The sequence below is a fragment of the Arachis hypogaea genome, chromosome 15 (assembly GCF_003086295.3).
Source record: "Arachis hypogaea cultivar Tifrunner chromosome 15, arahy.Tifrunner.gnm2.J5K5, whole genome shotgun sequence".
NCBI classification, from domain to species: domain Eukaryota; kingdom Viridiplantae; phylum Streptophyta; class Magnoliopsida; order Fabales; family Fabaceae; genus Arachis; species Arachis hypogaea.
The window spans coordinates 70,904,957-70,925,659 of record NC_092050.1 but is presented as its reverse complement, the minus strand read 5'-3'; the positions used below and the strand labels follow the sequence as shown (position 1 = coordinate 70,925,659).

The 20,703-nt window shown below is 39.9% G+C and overlaps 1 non-coding gene across 1 annotated transcript; it reads right to left on the bottom strand.

Moving 5' to 3' along the window:
- Positions 1-850: 850 nt before the first annotated feature.
- LOC112752932 (small nucleolar RNA R71) lies at positions 851-958 on the bottom strand. The gene has a single exon (XR_003177341.1). It is a non-coding gene; the product is annotated as a small nucleolar RNA R71 (small nucleolar RNA).
- Positions 959-20,703: the final 19,745 nt, after the last annotated feature.

Below are 20,703 nucleotides of genomic sequence, written 5' to 3'. Positions count from 1 at the left end.
TCATATCTTTTTGATTTCTAATTTCAAAATCTTAATTTTCGAAAATCTTAATCAAATTTTCAAATTTATTTTTTATTATTTCAAAATCTTTTTAATTTATTTTCGAAAATTCTTCCCCTCTTCTAACAACCTTCTATTTAAGGGACTAACACTCCTCCTCAAGGTGCAATTCGAACTGTATCCCTCTTGATAAGTTCGAATTCTCTTCTATCTACCTCCTCCTTCTATTCTTCTTTTCCTCTGACACCTCAAGGAATCTCTATACTGTGACATAGAGGATTCCCTACTTTCTTGTTCTCTTCTCTTTCATATGAGCAGGAGCAAAGATAAAGGCATACTTATTCAAGCTAATCCTGAACCTGAAAGGACCTTAAAGAGAAAGCTAAGAGAAGCTAAAGCACAATTCTCTCTAAAGGGCCTAACAGAGCTTTTCAAGGAAGAAGAAGCCATGACAGCTGAAAACAACAATGCCAACAATGCAAAGAAGGTGCTTGGTGACTTTACTGTACCTACTCCCAACTTCTATGGGAGAAGCATCTCAATCCCTGCCATTGGAGCCAACAACTTTGAGCTTAAGTCTCAATTAGTTTCTCTAATGCAACAGAATTGCAAGTTTCATGGACATCCATTGGAAGATCCTCAGTAGTTCTTAGCTGAATTCTTGCAAATCTGTGACACTGTCAAGACCAATGGGGTTGATCCCGAGGTCTACAAGCTTATGCTTTTTCCCTTTGCTGTAAGAGACAGAGCTAGGACATGGTTGGACTCACAACCTAAAGAAAGCCTGAACTCTTGGGAAAAGCTAGTCAATGCCTTTTTGGCAAAGTTCTTTCCACCTAAAAAACTGAGTAAGCTTAGAGTGGAAGTCCAAACCTTCAGACAGAAGAAAGGTGAATCCCTCTATGAAGCTTGGGAAAGATACAAGCAATTGATCAGAAGGTGCCCTTCTGACATGCTTTCAGAATGGAGTATCATAGGAATCTTCTATGATGGTCTGTCTGAACTGTCCAAGATGTCATTGGACAGCTCTGCTGGAGGATCTCTTCATCTGAAGAAGACGCTTGCAGAAGCTCAGGAACTCATTGAAATAGTTGTAAATAACCAACTCATGAACACTTCTGAAAGGAACCCTGTGAATAATGGGACAAGTCAGAAGAAAGGAGTTCTTGAGATTGATACTCTGAATGCCATATTGGCTCAGAACAAAATATTAACTCAGCAAGTCAATATGATTTCTCAGAGTCTATCTGGAATGCAAGCAGCAACAGGCAGTACCAAAGAAGCTTCATCTAAAGAAGAAGCTTATGATCCTGAGAACCCAGCAATGGAAGAGGTGAATTACATAGGAGAACCCTATGGAAACACCTATAGTCCTTCATGGAGAAATCATCCAAATCTCTCATGGAAGGATCAACAGAGACCTCAACAAGGTTTCAACAACAGTAATGGTGGAAGAAACAGGTTTAGCAATAGCAAGCCTTTTCCATCATCTTCTCAGCAACAGACAGAGGATTCTAAGCAGAGCTACTCTGACTTAGCAACTATAGTCTCTGATCTAATTAAAACCACTCAAAGTTTCATGACTGAAACAAGGTCCTCCATTAGAAATTTGGAGGCACAAGTAGGTCAGCTGAGCAAGAAAGTTACTGAACTCCCTCCTAGTGCTCTTCCAAGCAATACAGAAGAGAATCCAAAAGGAGAGTGCAAGGCCATCATCATAGCCCACACGGCCGAACCTGGAGAGGAGGAAGAGGCCGTGATCGCCACTGAGAAAGACCTCAATGGACGTCCACTAGCCTCCATGGAATTCCCTGATGAGAAACCATGGGAATCTGAGGCTCACACAGAGACCATAGAGATTCTATTGAATTTACTCCTGCCATTCATGAGCTCTGATGAGTATTCTTCCTCTGAAGAGGATGAAGATGTTACTGAAGAGCAAGTTGCTAAGTACCTTGGAGCAATCATGAAGCTAAATGCCAAGTTATTTGGTACTGAGACTTGGGAGGATGAACCTCCATTGCTCATCAAAGAACTGGATGACTTGACTAGGAAGAAATTACCTCTGAAGAGACAAGACCCTGGAAAATTCTTAATCCCTTGTACCATAGGCACCATGACCTTTGAGAAGGCTCTGTGTGACCTGGGATCAAGTATAAACCTTATGCCTCTCTCTGTAATGGAGAAGCTAGGGATCATTGAGGTACAAGCTACTAGAATCTCACAAGAGATGGCAGACAATTCAAAGAAACAGGCTTATGGACTTGTAGAGGATGTCTTGGTAAAGGTAGAAGACCATTACATCCCTACTGATTTCATAATCCTAGAGACTGGGAAGTGCATGGATGAATCCATCATCCTTGGCAGACCCTTCCTGGCCACAGCAAAAGTTGTGATTGATGTTAACAGAGGAGAATTGATCATTCAAGTGAATAAAGACTCCCTTGTGTTTAAAGCTCAAGGATATCCCTCTGTAACCATGGAGAGGAAGCATGAAGAGCTTCTCTCAATACAGAGACAAGCATAGCGCCCACAGTCAAACTATAAGTTTGGTGTTGGGAGGCCACAAACAAACTTTAAGTTTGGTGTTGAACCCCCACATTCAAACTCTAAGTATGGTGTTGGGAGGTTCCAACATTGCTCTAAACATCTGTGAGGCTCCATGAGAGCCCACTGTCAAGCTATTGACATTAAAGAAGCGCCTGTTGGGAGGCAACCCAATCTTTAATTATCTATGTTAAATTTCTATTTTCTTTTGTTATTTTATGTTTTCTATTGGTTGATGATCATGTGAAGTCACAAAAACAATTGAAAAAGCAAAAACAGAAGGAAAAACAGAATGAAAAATAGAACACCCTGGAGGAGAAACTTACTGGCGTTTAAACGCCAGTAAGGGTAGCAGAATTGGCGTTAAACGCCCAGTCTGGCACCATTTTGGGCGTTTAACGCTAGAAATGGACACCATACTGGCGTTTAACGCCAGGAATGGGCAAGAAGCTGGCGTTAAACGCCAGAAATGGGCAGCAGCCTGGCGTTTAACGCCAGGATTGGCAGAAAAGGGCGTTTTGCACGCCACTTGGTGCAGGGATGAGAAATCCTTGACAACTCAGGATCTGTAGACCCCACAGGATCCCCACCTACCTCATCTCTCTCTCTCTTCACCCATTCACCATTCACCTCAATACCTCTTCCTCAAGAAACCCCTCACCTATCAAATCCCACCATTCTCTTCACCACTCACATCCATCCTTCATAAAACCCCACATACCTCACCATTCAAATTCAAACTACTTTCCCACCCAAACCCACCCATAATGGCCGAACCATACCCCCTCTCCACTCCTATATAAACCCATTTTCACTCCTTTATTTTCACACAACATACGCACTACTGATAAACCACTATTTTATGGTTCATCTTGTGCTCAATTGAGTGGTTTTTATCTACTCTTTACCCACTTATTCATACTATTTGTATGGTTTTACATTTACCTTCCTAATTATGTGCTTTGATTGAAAACATGCTTCTTTGGACTTATATTTGCTTATTATTAACCCTCTCTTATTACCATTAAATGCCTTGATATGTGTGTTAAGTGATTTCAGAGATTACAGGGTAGGAATGGCTCACAGGAAGAAAAGGAAGCATGCAAAAGTGGAAGGAATACAAGAAGTTGGAGAAATTGCTAAGCTGTCCAGCCTGACCTCTTTGCACTCAAACGGCTATAACTTTAGCTACAGAGGTCCAAACGATGCGGTTCCAGTTGCGTTGGAAAGCTAACGTCCGGGGCTTCGATTTGATATATAATATGCTATGGTTCCCCTGATGCTAGGTGACGCAACCGCGTGATCCATGCGGCCGCCTCACAAGTGACGGAAATCAGCGCAAATGAATTCGCAACCAGCGAATTCTGGGCTATTTTTGACCCAGTTCTCGGTCCAGAAAACACAGATTAGAGGCTATAAAGTGGAGGAATGTATTCATTCATAAGAAGGCTCTCACAATTCACAATTTTAGGAGTAGATGTAGTTTTTAGAGAGAGAGGTTCTCTCCTCTCTCTTAGGATTAGGATTTAGGATTTCCCTTAGTTTTAGAGTGACTCTCAATCCCAGGTTCAATGTTCTTTTATTGTTTTTCTCAATTTTGTTTATGACTCTCTATGTTTAGATTAATTTTCTATTTAATATAATTCTTGAGGTATTTTAGACTTATGATTGCTCATTTTTATTATATAAATAATTTGGATTTTTCTCTTTTGGCTTTGGTTGAGACATTGGTAACTCTTGAGTTATCAAACTCATTGTTGATTGAAAATTGGAATTAATTTGTCCACTTAACTTACCTTCATAGCTAGAGGTTAATAAGGTGGGGGAAGAATCCAATTCTCATCACAATTGATAAGGATAACTAGGATAGGACCTCCAGTTCTTCATACCTTGCCAAGAGTTTATTTTATTATTACTATTTTATTTTATTCTTTTTGTGCAACATATTGCTTCCTTACTTCCAAAACCCCAATTTACAATCTTCATAACCAATAATAAGAACATACTTCCCTGCAATTCCTTGAGAAGACTACCCGAGGTTTGAATACTCGGTTATCAATTTTAAAGGGGTTTGTTACTTGTGACAACCAAACGTTTGTACGAAGGGATTTCTGTCGGTTTAGAGACTATATCTACAACGCGACTGTTTTTATGACATTCTTTTCTGGCAAAAGTCCTCTCGTCAAAATGGCGCCGTTGCCGGGGAATTGTAAACGTGTGCCTTATTATTGGTTATTGTAAATATTTTATTTTTGCTTGTTTATATGTTTTTATTTTTATTTTTATTTTTGCTTTTTCTTAAGTTAAGAGGTTATTGGTTTTTTTTTAATTTTTATTTTATCTTATCTTATTTCAAAAATCAAATTTAAAAATTCAAATTTAAAAATTTTTTCAAAATTCAAATTTAAAAATTTTCAAATTTCAAATTTTAAAATTCAAAATTAAAAAATTTAAAATTCAAAATTTCAAAATTTAATTTTCAAAAATTTAAATAACCTTTTAATTTAAATTTATTTTTATTTTTGTTTTTAATTTTTAGTAGCTACTATGAATTCTCACCCCTCTCGCTTTAAGTTTGATTCCAATGTTGTTGTTAGGAATGGAAACTATAATGAGAACAGGCATCAAGGTTGGAAGAATCAAAGATGGGAGGAGCCACAAGGATTTAATCAACCCTCATGGCAACAACCACCTCCAATGGACTATCAACAACCATTCTGTGATGCATATCAAGGCAATGGCTATGGTGAGCACTCTTTTGATTATCAACAACCACCACCATATGCCTATGAACCCTCTCCTCAACATAACTTTGGACCACCAAACTCACAAGCCCCTTTTCTGCCATTCACCTCCATATGATCCTAACCCTCAACCACCATACCAACCACCTTATGAGTCATATGAACCATATATAGAACCACCCCAATTCCAACCCAATTACTCACAAGAACCACCACTTCAATATTCACCATCTCCATATCCATCAATCCAAGAGCACTATGATCCTATTTATGAAAGTCGAGTGCATCAAGAGGCAAAGGATCGTCTCAAGGAAACAGTGGATCGATGTCAGGCAACCGTTCAACAACTGGGGCAAGTATTAATTCAATGGGCTTCTAGACGCTTAAATACACAAGGATCAGCCACAGCCCCATGTGGACAGTCTAGTGAAGAGCGTAGCATAAAGGAGATACAAGAAACCCCAGTGGACAAGACAGAGAATGAATTCGTACTAGAACAAGTAGAAGAAGCTGTCATTGTTCAAGAAGAAGAAGAAGTGGTTGAAGACTTAGGAGATGCAGAACCTCCATGGGAAAGTCCAGTCATAGAGCCTCCTTCCGAGACGGTTGAAATTGATGCTGAGGAGGGTGTACAACCTCCAAAGCATATCATAGTTGAAGACTTGGAAGAGGTTGATCAAGAGATGGAGATTCAAGAAGAAGAAGCACAACCTCCCATGCCCTTGGAAAGCAATGAAGAGGAGATTAAATTGGAAGAGAGCTGCCAAGAGGAAGAGGTTGAAATTGAAGAAGCTTGCAAAGAGGTGGTAATTATCAGAGAAGAGCACAAGGGAGTGGAACTTGCAATTTCATTAAAAATACCTCCCCCGAAGTTGCCATCATCCTTCACAACATTCAAGTGGGTAAAATTCATATCCCATAGCTTTCTAATCCCACTTGAATATGGGCTACTGGAGACGGATGGTCAACTTAGAGCTCTTTGTGATATTAAGAGTAAGAGGAAGATGGCCAGTGGTAAGAATTGTCCTGCAAGGTTCATCATGGTTGGAAGCTTTAAGTTTAAACGCAAAGGTTGGTGTAGAGCTCAATTGAAGGGGTCTAGGAAGCTGTTTGGTAGCTGCAGTGAGAATTCAAATTACTTATCACCCGGCTAGAAAAATACAGATCCCGACAAAAACGGGTGTAAAAGTAAATTTTGGGATCCTGGAATCTGTTCTGGCATTTGTCACCCCGTGAGCCTAAGAATCTGTTTGAAGCTTCTTAAGGGCTTTACATGCTTAGTTTGGGATCCCAGAGGCCATTGGAATCACAAACATTGGTGGAGATTCCTGAATAAGTTCAAACACAAGCCACCATAACAGAGAGCTCACCGAATGTCCAACTTAAGGACTTTAACTAAAAGTGCTAGGTGGGAGACAACCCACCATGGTATGATCGTTCATTTTTCATTTTTATTTAGTTTTATTTGTTTTTAAATTTTATTTTATTTTATTATATTGAACCTGGAGTTTTGCATCACATTCATATTAACACTGCATTCTGCATTCTTTTTCAGATTATCAAAAAAAAAAAAAAGCGAGCACGCGACGCGACCGCATCAGCGACGCGTCCGCGTCGCAAGGAGATGGGAGACAATATTAATATGCACAGAGAGTTACGCAGGAGCAGCGCTAGAGGCGTGCCAATGGCACAAATTACCGCACGCGACCGCATCGCTGACGCGTCCGCGTCGCAGGGGAATACTGGCCTCCCACGCGATCGCGTGCCCCACGCGACCGCGTGACCTGAAAATCGACGTCAACCAGGTACATGGCCGAAAGTTGAGCTGGAGTTGGGCTGGACTCGTGCTGGTAGCCCAAGCCTCACCACGCGAACGCGTGCCTCACGCGTCCGCGTCATATCCCCATGATGGCCACTCACGCGATCGCGTCACCCAGAATTTTGGCAAAAAGAGTTTCGAACAGAGAGTTGCGCGACCACGAGGCTGCACTTGCGCCAATCGCACAAAACAGGCCACGCGATCGCGTGACCTACGCGTCCGCGTCACCTGACCTTCTTGCGCACCACGCGACCGCGTCACTCACACGTCCGCGTCACAAGCGGCGCACAGAATATCCAGATCAGCCAAATTTCTTATCTTTTCTTCTCTAATCCTTATTTTTCTTATCTTTTCTTATTTCTTTCTTCTTCCTTTCTTATCTTCTTTCCCTTCTCATTCTTCTTATTTTTCTTTTTATTTTATTTTAGTTTATTTACATACTTTCATTCATTGCATTATTTTCATTGGTGTTAGAAATTTATTTAGGTCATTATTTCTATATTTTACTTGTGGATTATTAGAGGAATTATTTGACAATTATATATATTTATTTTTAAAGGGTTGCTTGCATGTTCAATTATTATTTTCATTAGATTATTTAACATGCATGCTATGTGTTTGTGAAAATGCCCGTATGGCATTGTGCACTGCTTTTCAGTATCTTTTATCCTACTACTCTGAATGCTTGCTTTTCATAAACTCCCTTTACTATTGTATTAATTGAAATTAATTGTCAATACAAATGTGATGGTTTGTTACAAAGTATTGCTTGGTCTATGCTACTCACGCCCTTTGCCGGCATGCCAATAAACACCTTGCATTCACTTGTCTTTACATGCACTAGCTATTTTCCATTGTTGGATTTTCACATGTACTCGCGAGCATGTGATAATGTCAGTTATATATTAATGTGCATCCATCACCACCTTTTCTGTTGTCTTCCTTGCTATATATATCTCTTTGAATTTAATTTACTTTCTCTTCCCTTTTTCAGGATGGCCACCAAGAAAGGAAAAGAGAAAGCCATTCCCAAATCAACAGCAAGGAAAGGAACAAAAAGAGCCCCAGCTGAGGAACCACAACCCCCATCCACTTGCACATCTTAGCATGCACCGAGGACGGTGTAATCTTTAAGTGTGGGGAGGTCGATACCGATCTCCATGGGTTAGTATTTTCCTGTCTCAAACACCAATATTTTATTTTCTTTGTTAATTGTTGCATTTGCATATTTAATTGCATGTTTATTTGATTTTTGCATTTAGTTACTGCTTGGTTAAAATAATAAGTTTCTTCTTAAGATCCTATTTTTTGAAAATTTTCACTAATTTAAAACCAAAATTTTTATGTTAAAACTTGTTTGAAGTTGTATTTGGAACATGGTTTTTGAGCCAAAGAATACACAACCTGTGAGATTTGAGCTTATTTATATGGTTACATTATTTAACCATAAAATTTTTATTCTTGTGTGTTTTCTTCTCTATAACTGCAATCTTTGCTTTGTTCCATTCTATATGTCCATTATTTAGTATATTTACATGCTTGCATATGATTGAGGCCATTATTTGTTATTAGCTTACTTATCCCAAATAAGCCTACCTTTTACATCACCTTTGTTAGCCCCTTGAGCTTTTAATCCCCTCTTGTTCTATAACCACATCACTAGCCTTAAGCGAAAAACAAATTAATTATCCCAATTGAATCTTTGGTTAGCTTAAGATAGAGATTGTGTAGCAAATAAGTGTGGGGAAACTTTGGGAACATGGGTTGATAAGGGAATGTAACATGTTTCTAATTTATTTGAATATTAGGAATTTGGGAACCTACTCAGGAAAAACCAAAATAGAAAAATAATAGAAAATCCATGTGCATTGATAAGTTATGTTTATTTCTCTACAAAAAAAAAGAGAAAAAGAAAAAAAAATATATATATATATATATATATATATATATATATTATATAATAAAAAAAATAAGGGGACAAAATTACTCCAATGTTAAGTTAATAAAAGATCAATGCACATGTGATAAAAATTAAAATTTGGTACATGAGTATGGGAATTATACAAAAAGTGAGAATTATGGGTAGCTAGGGATGATTCTAAAGTTATATAGAGTATATGTATGTTAGGTGAAAGCTTAGGTTAATTAAAGATTCAATTTATAAAGCTCACTTAGCCATATACATATACCCTTACCCTTACCTTAGCCCCATTACAACCTTGAAAAGACCTCATGATGTTTGCATTGGTACATTAAATTTTTGTTGATTGGTTAGATGAAGAACAAGGTCTAGAAAGCATGACTAGAGAAGAGTAGAGTGATTGACCCTATACACTTGAGAGATTAGAGTGATATACACTACCTGTAAGGGTTCAACGCTTGAATTCTATGTTCCCTGCTTTCATGAGCTGTCTTCTTACAAGTTTACTTGCTTTTATTGTATAATTTGAATTAGTGGAAATTGGTTTGTATTTGTCTTGAAGAACTTATTTATTTTTAACCAAGTAGGTAGAATCATTTTGCATGTAGTTGCATTCATATAGATAGGTTGCATTTCATACTTTCCTCTTCATCTTTATAGCTTCTCTTGAGCTTAGCATGAGGACATGCTAGTGTTTAAGTGTGGAGAGGTTGATAAACCACTATTTTATGGTTCATCTTGTGCTCAATTGAGTGGTTTTTATCTACTCTTTACCAACTTATTCATACTATTTGCATGGTTTTATATTTACCTTCCTAATTATGTGCTTTGATTGAAAACATGCTTCTTTGGACTTATATTTGCTTATTATTAATCCTCTCTTATTACCATTAGATGCCTTGATATGTGTGTTAAGTGATTTCAGAGATTACAGGGCAGTAATGGCTCAGAGGATGAAAAGGAAGCATGCAAAAGTGGAAGGAATACAAGAAGTTGGAGAAATTGCTAAGCTGTCCAGCCTGACCTCTTCGCACTCAAACGGCTATAACTTTAGTTACAGAGGTCCAAACGATGTGGTTTTAGTTGCATTGGAAAGCTAACGTCCGGGGCTTCGATTTGATATATAATATGCTATAGTTCCCCTGACGCTAGGCGACGCGACCGCGTGATCCATGCGGCCGCGTCGCAAGTGACGGAAATCAGTGCAAATGAATTCGCAACCAGCGAATTCTGGGCTATTTTTGACGCAGTTCTCAGCCCAGAAAACACAGATTAGAGGCTATAAAGTGGAGGAATGCATCCATTCATAAGAAGGCTCTCACAATTCACAATTTTAGGAGTAGATGTAGTTTTTAGAGAGAGAGGTTCTCTCCTCTCTCTTAGGATTAGGATTTAGGATTTCTCTTAGTTTTAGAGTGACTCTCAATCCCAGGTTCAATGTTCTTTTATTGCTTTTCTCAATTTTGTTTATGACTCTCTATGTTTAGATTGATTTTCTATTTAATATAATTCTTGAGGAATTTCAGACTTATGATTGCTCCTTTTTATTATATAAATAATTTGGATTTTTCTCTTTTGGCTTTGGTTGAGACATTGGTAACTCTTGAGTTATCAAACTCATTGTTGATTGAAAATTGGAATTAATTTGTCCACTTAACTTACCTTCATAGATAGAGGTTAATAAGGTGGGGGGAAGAATCCAATTCTCATCACAATTGATAAGGATAACTAGGATAGGACCTCCAGTTCTTCATACCTTGCCAAGAGTTTATTTTATTATTACTATTTTATTTTATTTTTTTTGTGCAACATATTGCTTCCTTACTTCCAAAACCCCAATTTACCATCTTCATAACCAATAATAAGAACATACTTCCCTGCAATTCCTTGAGAAGACGACCCGAAGTTTGAATACTCGGTTATCAATTTTAAAGGGGTTTGTTACTTGTGACAACCAAACGTTTGTACGAAGGGATTTCTGTCGGTTTAGAGACTATATCTACAACGCGACTGTTTTTATGACATTCTTTACTGGCAAAAGTCCTCTCGTCAACTACCTATCCCCCTTGGCCGAAACACAAAGCCCCCTCCATCTCCTCTATTTCTTCTTCTTCTACTCTCTTCTTTCTTCTTTTGCTCGAGGATGAACAACCTTCTAAGTTTGGTGTGGTAAAAGCTAAAGCTTTTTTTGTTTTCCATAACCATTTATGGCACCAAAGGCCGGAGAAACCTCTAGAAAGAGGAAAGAGAAAGAAAAAGCTTCCACCTCTGAGTCATGGGAGATGGAGAGATTCTTCTCAAGGGTGCATCAAGACCACTTCTATGAAATTGTGGCAAAGAAGAAGGTGATCCCCGAGGTCCCTTTAAAGCTCAAAAAGGGCGAATATCCGGAGATCCGACATAAGATCCGAAGAAGAGGTTGGGAAGTTCTCACCAACCCCATTCAACAAGTCGGAATCTTAATAGTTTAAGAGTTCTATGCCAATGCATGGATCACCAAGAACCATGATCAAAGTGTGAACCCGGACCCTAAGAACTGGCTTACAATGGTCCGAGGAAAATACTTGGATTTTAGTCCGAAAAACGTAAGGTTGGCATTCAACTTGCCCATGATGCAAGGAGATGCACACCCCTACACTAGAAGGGTCAACTTTGATCAAAGGTTGGACCAAGTCCTCATAGACATCTGTGAAGAGGGTGCTCAATGGAAGAGAGATTCAAGAGGGAAGCCGGTTCAACTAAGAAGGCATGACCTCAAGCCCGTGGCTAGGGGATGGTTGGAGTTTATCCAACGCTCAATCATTCCTACTAGCAACCAGTCTGAAGTTACTATAGACCGAGCCATCATGATCCATAGCATCATGATTAGGGAGGAAGTAGAAGTTCATGAAGTTATATCCCAAGAACTCTACAAGGTGGCGGACAAGCCCTCTACCTTGGCAAGGTTAGCCTTCCCTCACCTCATTTGTCACCTCTGCAATTCAGTTGGAATTGACATAGAGGGAGACATTCTCATTGATGAGAACAAGCCCATCACTAAGAAAAGGATGGAGCAAAAGAGAGAACCTCACCAAGAGCATGAGGAATTTCCTCATCATGAAATCCCTGAGATGTCTCAAGGGATGCATTTTCCTCCACAAAACTATTGGGAGCAAATCAACACCTCCCTAGGAGAATTAAGTTCCAACATGGGACAACTAAGGGTGGAGCACCAAGAGCATTCCATCCTCCTCTATGAAATTAGAGAAGACCAAAGAACCATGAGAGAGGAGCAACAAAGGCAAGGAAGAGACATTGAAGAGCTCAAGCACTCCATAAGATCTTCAACAGGAAGAACAAGCCGCCATCACTAAGGTGGACCCGTTCTTTAATTTCTTTGTCCTTTATTTTCCTGTTTTTTGAATTTTTATGCTTTATGTTTATTTATGTTTGTGTCTTTATTACATGATCACTAGTGTCTAAGTGTCTATGCCTTAAAGCAATGAAAATGAGTCCATCACCTTTCTTAAATGAAAAATATTTTTCATTGAAAAAGAAAAAGAAGTGCATGAATTTCAAATTTTAAAACAGTTTAGTTATTTTGATGTGGTGGCAATACTATTGTTTTTCTGAATGAATGCTTGAACAGTGCATATTTTTGAATTTATTGTTTAAAGAATGTTAAAATTGTTGGCTCTTGAAAGAATGATGGGAAAAGGAGAAATGTTATTTGATAATCTGAAAAATCATAAAATTGATTATTGAAGCAAGAAAAAGCAGTGAAAAGCTTACAGAAAAAAATATATATATATGCGAAAAAAAAAAGAGAGAAAAAGAAAAAGCAAGCAGAAAAAAGCCAATAACCCTTTAAACCAAAAGGCAAGGGTAAAATAAAAAGGATCCAAGGCTTTGAGCATCAGTAGATAGGAGGGCCCACAGGAATAGAATCCTGGCCTAAGCGGCTAAACCAAGTTGTCCCTAACCATGTGCTTGTGGCGTGAAGGTGTCAAGTGAAAACTTGAGACTGAGCGGTTAAAGTTGTGGTCCAAAAGCAAAAAGAGTGTGCTTAAGAGCTCTGGACACCTCTAATTGGGGACTCTAGCAAAGCTGAGTCACAATCTGAAAAGGTTCACCCAGTTATGTGTCTGTGGCATTTATGTATCCGGTGGTAATACTGGAAAACAAAATTCTTTGGGTCACGGCCAAGACTCATAAAGTAGCTGTGTTCAAGAATCAACGAACTTAACTAGGAGAATCAATAACACTATCTGGATTCTGAGTTCCTATAGATGCCAATCATTCTGAACTTCAAGGGATAAAGTGAGATGCCAAACTGTTCAGAAGCAAAAAGCTAAAAGCCCCGCTCATCTAATTAATACTGATCTTCATAGATGTTTTTGGAATTCATTGTACATTCTATTCTTTTTATCCTATATGATTTTTAGTTGCTTGGGGACAAGCAACAATTTAAGTTTGGTGTTGTGATGAGCGGATAATTTATACGCTTTTTGGCATTATTTTTAGTATGTTTTTATATATTTTAGTTAGTTTTTATTATATTTTTATTAGTTTTTAAATAAAATTCACTTTTCTGGACTTTACTATGAGTTTGTGTATTTTTCTATGATTTCAGGTATTTTTTGGCTGAAATTGAGGGACCTGAGCAAAAATCTGATTCAGAGGCTGAAAAAGGACTGCAGATGCTGTTGGATTCTGACCTCCCTGCACTCGAAGTGGATTTTCTGGAGCTACAGAAGACCAATTGGCGCGCGCTCAATTGCATTGAAAAGTAGACATCCTGGGCTTTCCAGCAATATATAATCGTTCATACTTTGCCCGAGATTTGATGGCCCAAACAGGGGTTTCAGGTCAGCTCAATAATTCTGACGTTTAACGCCAGAATTGGTACAAAAACTGGAGTTAATCGCCCAAACTGGCACAAAAGCTGACGTTTAACTCCAAGAAAAGTCTCTACACATGGAAGCTTCAATGCTCAGCCCAAGCACACACCAACTGGGCCCAGAAAAAGATTTCTGCATTAATTACTGATTTCTGCATTAATTACTGATTTCTGTAAACCCTAGGCTACTAATTCTCTATAAATAGGACCTTATACTATTGTATTTGGGGAAATCTTTGGACGTTTAGTCCCTAGACCTTGGAGGCTGGCCATTCGGCCATGCTTACACCATTATCACTTTTGTATTTTCAATGGTGGAGTTTCTACACACCATAGATTAAGGTGTGGAGCTCTGCTGTTCTTCATGAATTAATACAAAGTACTATTGTTTTTCTATTCAACTCAAGTCTATTTCTTCTCCAAGATATTCATTCGGACCCAAGAACATGATGAATGTGATGATTATGTGACACTCATCACCATTCTCACCTATGAACCCGTGACTGACAACCACTTCCGTTCTACATGCAAACAAGCTTGAATGTATATCTCTTGGGTTTCTAATCTAAGATTGGAACCTTCGTGGTATAGGCTAGAATTATTGGTGGCCATTCCTGAGATCCGAAATGTCTAAACCTTGTCTGTGGTATTCTGAGTAGGATCTGGGAAGGGATGACTGTGACGAGCTTCAAACTCGCGATTGTTGGGCGTGTGACAGACGCAAAAGGATCAATGGATCCTATTCCAACATGATCGAGAACCGACAGATGATTAGCCGTGCGGTGACAGCGCATTTGGAACGTTTTCACTGAGAAGATGGGAAGTAGCCATTGACAACGGTGATGCCCAACATAAAGCTTGCCATGGAAAGGAGTATGAATGATTGGAAGAAGGCAATAGGAAAGCAGAGGTTCAGGAGGAACAAAGCATCTTCATATGCTTATCTGAAATTCCAACCAAAGAATTACATAAGTATCTCTATCTTTATTTTATGTTTTATTTAATTATCAATTCTCCATCACCATCTGAATCCGCCTGACTGAGATTTACAAGGTGACTATAGCTTGCTTCAAGCCGACAGTTTCCGTGGGATCGACCCTTACTCACGTAAGGTATTACTTGGACGACCAAGTGCACTTGTTGGTTAGTTGTGCGGAATTGTGACAAAGTGTGATTCACGTTTGAGAGCTCCAAGTCCTTTGGCGCCATTGTTGATGATCACAATTTCGTGCACTAGTATGGCACGCCAGCTCTAGATTCTTACTTGGGCGTGCCACTTGAATGCTAGGCGTAGCATGCAAGCTACTGGAACAAAGAGGAATAATGGGTGTGGCACGCCAGAAGCTGGGCGTGGCACGCCAGTTATATTTTCTAGAGAAGGAGATAGAAGGCCAACCATATGGGCGTGCCACTTGGTATCGAAGACGTGGCACGCCAGCTACCATGTTTCACTTAGGCGTGCCACTTGAGTCTCAGGCGTGGCACGCCAGCATCACTAATCAACAAGAAGAAGACCTGGGCATGCCAATTGAGTTTTGGGCGTGGCACACCAACGAAGGAGCCAAGCACACAAATGGGTGTGGCACGCCAGACCCTGGGCGTGCCACGCCAGTTCAATTTTCCAGAGAGAAAGACCAAGCACACATAATGGGCGTGGCACGCCAGACCCTGGGCGTGCCACGCTAGTTCAACTTTCAAGAAACAAGAAGAAGAGGGAGAAGGGCCTGGGCGTGCCACTTGAGGTCAAAGGCATGGCACGCCAGGCTATCTAAGGTTTAAAAAGGCCTGGGCGTGCCACTTAAGGTCAAAGGCGTGGCACGCCTGGCTACACAAGTGCTTAAAGAACCCCGGGGCATGCCACTTGGGCTCGAAGGCGTGGCACGCCAGGGAGGCCAATGAAGGAAAGTGTGCCACTTGAAGAGTTGGGCGTGGTACGCCAGGCCAGATTCAGAGCTGGGCGTGGCACACCACTGAAGCGCCAATCACACGCCAGATGGGAGATCACGTTTATTGAGTTTCTTTTCCCTCCAAATTGTATCTTTCTTTTCACTTTTGTATTTCTCTTTATTTCTAGTGCTAGGAGTATTATAAATAACCCCTGAAAGTACTGAGAAAGGGGTTAAGCAGTTAGGAAGCTAAGTTATGGAGTAGAGTTTTTAGTTGAATTTAATTTTTCACTCTATCATCTCTTCCATCTCTTGTACTTTTCTTTGAGCTTTGAGTAGCTAAATTCCCTCTCATTGAGAGAGGGAGCTTTGTTGTACTTGATGGATTAATGCTAGTTAATTTCTTCTTCTCTTCATCTTCTCTTTGATTTGCTAGAAGGAATTTTGTTTTAATGTTAGTTTTCAATCATCTTGGAAAAGAGATTGAATGCAAAATGGGTTTCATGGGAACCTTGGAAAAGGAAACATGAAACTAAGCTAGAAATCCCTTCTCACACTTGAGTAGGATCTGGGTTTTCGTATTTGGATATGGTGACATATAATCCTCCCTCTACTTGGACCTATGATGATGTGTGGTATAATCAGGGACCAAGCATATCTCTCTTCATGAGCAATTAGACCAAGGAATTGGCTATTGATCAAGATCTGAGAGATTGAGTCACCAAGGGATTGGGGCTCAATCAATCATGATTGCGAAGAGGTCAATGAGTTGCATGATTGAAGAGGATATGAGCTGAATTTAATCTAAAGAGACAACATCTCCTGATCTCAATGAATTCCCCTATTCTTATCTTCCACATTCTTTATAGCTTCCTTTATATTCTGTAAATCCCCATTCCCATTTACAATTAAGTCATTTAAGTTTCTGCTCTTTACATTCTTGCCATTTCCATTTCTGCATTTTACTGCTTTTATTTATTTTTGAGTCATTTATAATTCTGCCCATTTATAATTCTGCAATCACAATTTATTTTGTCTAGCTTAACTAATTCACCAATTGATTAAAATTGCTCAAATCTACCAATCTCTGTGGATACGATCCCACTCCACAGTGGGTTATTACTTGACGATATTTGGTGCGCTTGCCAAAGAACGGATCCATTTTATATGGGGAGTGAATTTGACTCATCATGAGCTCAGCCTACAACGCGTTAATAGGTCGGACAACGTTAAACCAACTCGCCGCCGTGGTCTCCACTCCACACCTATGCATAAAGTTCCCCAATTCAGAAGGGATCGCTACCATAAAGGGAGACCAAAAACTCGCGCGACACTGTTACCACGAAAGTCTGAACCTTAAAGGTGACTCCAGAGAAAAAGAAACCAATACTATAGAACTCGGGAGAATTCGAGCTCGCGAAGATCTCCGCCCTCAGCCAGAAGGTGAAACCCAAGAAGTTCAAATTGGAGACACTCCAGACAAAACAACAAATATAGGGGCAAATGTGAGAGAAGACTTACAGGAACTCCTAATAAAGCTCCTAAAAGATAACTCCGATCTCTTTGCATGGAAGGCCGCCGACATGCCTGGTATTGATCCCGGACTAATGTGCCACAAGTTAGCCATATATCCAAGGTCTCGGCCAGTACAGCAAAAATGTAGGAAGCTCGGCCTAGAAAGGTCGCAAGCTGTAGAGGAGCAGGTACAGGCCATGTTGGAGGCAGGGTTCATAAGGGAGGTAAAGTACCTATTATGGCTAGCCAATGTAGTGTTGGTCAAAAAGTCAAATGGGAAGTGGCAGATGTGCACCGATTACACCAACCTCAATAAAGCCTGCCCAAAAGATCCCTATCCACTCCCGAACATCGACACACTTATAGACGCTTCGTCAGGCTATTAGTACCTCTCTTTCATGGATGCTTACTCGGGATACAATCAAATCCCAATGTATCAACCCGACCAAGAGAAAACATCATTCTTAACCCCAAAAGCAAACTATTGCTATATAGTCATGCCCTTCGGACTCAAGAACGCAGGGGCTACCTACCAAAGACTGATGAACAAAATTTTTGCCAATCACATTGGGAAACTAATGGAAGTTTATGTCGATGACATGTTGGTAAAGACACAAAGTGAGGAAACGTTGCTATCAGACCTCAAAATGCACTTTTGCAGTAGAAGCACAAGATAAGACTTAATCCTGCAAAATGCACTTTTGCAGTAGAAGCGGACAAATTCTTGGGCTTCATGCTCACCCAAAGAGGAATCAAAGTAAACCCAGATAAGTGCTAGGTCATACTTCGCATGAAAAGTCCGGCTTGTGTCAAGGAGGTCCAGCAGCTCAATGGAAGACTAGCAGCTCTGTCCAGGTTCCTAGCTAGATCAGCCTTAAGATCTCTTCCCTTCTATGCAATATTAAGGAAGGGAAAGAGGTTTGAATGGACTCTAGAATGCGAACAAGCATTCCAAGACTTCAAAAAATTTCTGGGGCAACCACCCATTCTTACTCGACCTCGAAAAGGCGAAGAATTCATACTATAGCTGGACATAGGAAGTCGGGCAATAGCTTCAGCACTAGTCAGCGAAGACGAAAGTGGGCAACAACCCATCTACTTCATCAGTAAGGCTCTACAAGGGGCTGAACTAAATTATCAAAAGATAGAAAAGTTTTCCTACGCCCTCATACTCACTTCTCGATGACTCCGTCCATACTTCCAAGCTCACACCATTAGAGTGCGGACTAACCAGCCCATAAAAGGTATTTTGCAGAAAACAGATTTAGCCGGAAGAATCCTACAATGGGCAGTCGAGTTATCAGAATTCGACCTCAAATATGAAGCTCAGACAGCTTTTAAATCTCAGTACCTAGCCGACTTCATCACAGAGTATATTGACACCCCGGGCACCCCCACAAAGTGGATCCTTTTTGTAGATGGCTCCTCGAACAAAACCGGGAGTGGTACAGGCGTCGTTTTAGAGAACGATCAGGGAACCCAAATCGAGCTCTCCTCAAAGTTTGAATTTCCTGCCTCAAATAATCTAGCTGAATATGAAGCACTACTGGCTGGTTTGAGGCTGGCTAGGGAAATAGGAGCTCAAAGACTTACCATCTTTAGCGACTCCCAAGTAGTCACTTTGCAAATAGAAGGGAGCTATCAAGCTAAGGATCCCACCGTGAAAAAATACCTTGACAAAACCAAAGAACAGCTCGGATAATTTAGGGGATATGAGGTCCGATACATACCCCGGGAACAGAATGCCCGAGCCGATGCACTTTCAAAACAAGCCAGCACCAAACCAGGGGGCAATAATAGAAGCCTCATCCAAGAAACACTCCGAAGTCCATCGACCTTGGAGGAAGAAAAGATCCTAGCCATATCAGGACAGGATCAAGGGTGGATGACTCCTATAGTTGACTATCTCAAGTCGAAAATACTTCCCACAGAAAAAAAGGAGGCAAAAATGCTAGTACGAGAAGCATAGTACTATACCATAGTACATGACGTCCTATATAAGAGAGGAATCTCTACGCCCTCCTAAAATGCGTCCCAACCTTGGGGTGGATAGAATTTGCACATCAGTTTTTAGCTTAATGACTCTTTGAGGTGGATAGAATTTGGCTAGAAATTTGCTAACCAAATCATCCTGGTTGGTAATGCTTTCTTTAGGGAAGGTCTCTAGAATGTGTGGCTTTGTCTCTCAGTGAGAATGAGAACAATAAAAGCTTGTAGATGTCAGGGTGGACTCCATTGGTTTTGACAGTGTCACAAATTCTTAAGGACACAGAGAGGTGTTGGTTTGGATCTTCAGCAGCACTTCCTCCATATTGACAATTGTTCTAAACCAGGGTAATCAATTGAGGCTTGAGTTTAGGATTATTAGCATGGACATTGGGGTTTAAGATACTGCTCCCACAATTCCTTAGGTTGGGGATAGTGTAAGAGGCTAAGACTCTTCTCTGAGGCTGGCCATTGTTGTTGGCCACATCCTCAGGTGGATTGGGTAAGTTACCCTCCATTTCTTGATATTCCTCTTCTGATTCTTCTTTACCAATAACTCCCTTCCCTCTTTCTTCTCTTCTCAATCTCAACAATGTTCTCTCTGGCTCAGAATCAAAGTAAGTGGATTCTTCACCTCTTCTCCCTCCTGGCATACAAACACAAACAAACTAAAAAACTCAAACAGAACACTCTGTTGCTAGAGTGAGGTTATAGTTAGCAGAAACAAAAACTCAAATAGTTAGTGTGCTTAGCAAAATCAAAAGAAAATGCTTAATCTAGATTATCACCTTACTTAATCATTGTTAATGTAAATCAATCCCCGACAACGGCGCCAAAAACTTCATGAAGGAAAATCGATTCCACACAAACTAATCGGCAAGTGAACCGGGTCGCATCACGTAGTAATAACTCATAGGAGTGAGGTCGATCCCACAGGGATTGAGGGATTAAGCAACTCTAGTATGGTGATGAATTTATTTAAGCGAATATTGATGAATTAAGTGAGATTTGATTGACAGAATGTAAATTGCTAAGAATTTAAATTGCAAAATGTAATTTAACTAAAAAGTGAATGGCTGGAAGCTTAAATAACTATAGCTTAAAGTGCAAGAAATTAGAAAAGCTGAAACTTAAATTGCAAGAAAGGTAAATAACTGAATCTTAAAGTGCAAGAAACTTAAACTGCAAAATCTAAATTGCAAGGAAACTTAAATTGCATGAATAGTAAAGGGATTTGGGTGTTGGGAATCAAAACCAAAATGGAAAAGGTAATTGCAATGAAATCAGAAACTCTAAGGTGAAGAAATTCAAAGAAAGTGATTCATCAGGTATTGGAGATACTGTAATCCTTCTTGAATCAAATTGGTTTCAACTCCTTTCTCAATCATTTGGTAGATCTATGGCGG